This window comes from Amia ocellicauda, unplaced genomic scaffold (genome assembly GCF_036373705.1).
Source record: "Amia ocellicauda isolate fAmiCal2 unplaced genomic scaffold, fAmiCal2.hap1 HAP1_SCAFFOLD_194, whole genome shotgun sequence".
Taxonomy (NCBI): Eukaryota; Metazoa; Chordata; class Actinopteri; order Amiiformes; family Amiidae; genus Amia; species Amia ocellicauda.
Genome location: NW_027102757.1, coordinates 84,256 through 85,000, shown reverse-complemented (window position 1 = coordinate 85,000; position 745 = coordinate 84,256).

Here is a 745-nt window from a genome sequence, read left to right as displayed (position 1 = left end):
GCCGCCGACGAGGCCTGAAACGCGGGGTGCGGCCGGGACCGTTCCCCCCCTTGCATTTCGCTGGATGATCAGACAGTCGCAAAGAACCGTCTGAAAATCCCGGGCCAAGTCCAGAAAGTGTCCGTAAAAGAGCTAGCGGGGCCCAGCCACTTTCCTCCAGCAAGTGCCCTTAGCTCAGTTTTGACCTCTCTCATTGCACTAAGTGTCTTCAAAAACCCAGTTCCTGTATTTCCCCCGGCACCGTAGAGAAATGCTGACAGCCTGGAACACTGTGGCGGCTGCACACGGCACTCCCATGCCCGCCGCGAGCAGCCTAGCCCCGCCTCAGACCCGCGAGAACCGCCCATCGGCACACGGCCCGCTGTGCGCCCGAGCCGTTTGGTGTAAAAACTGTCCAAAAGTGGTTTCGACCACTTAGGAACATCGTAGAGACTCGAAATAAAAAGGATTTTGTTGGAAAAGCGATTCTGAGGAAGGCTGTGTTAAAATTAATTTCGGGAAATGTCGTTTACCCCCCCCCAAATGGCTCCGAAGTACCCCCCCCCCACCCCCCCCCTAAAAAACCGTGTTCCGGGGGTTTTTCGAGAAAACAAACACACGGGGTATATAGAGGGGACTGAGACGAATCGAATGACGTGCTTTGCAAAGAAATCGGGGGCTCACAGCCCCCCCAGGAGAGGTTCAAAAGTCGGAGGACTGGTCACCTAACTCCCATTGAAGTCAATGGGGGAAAAATGAAAACTGT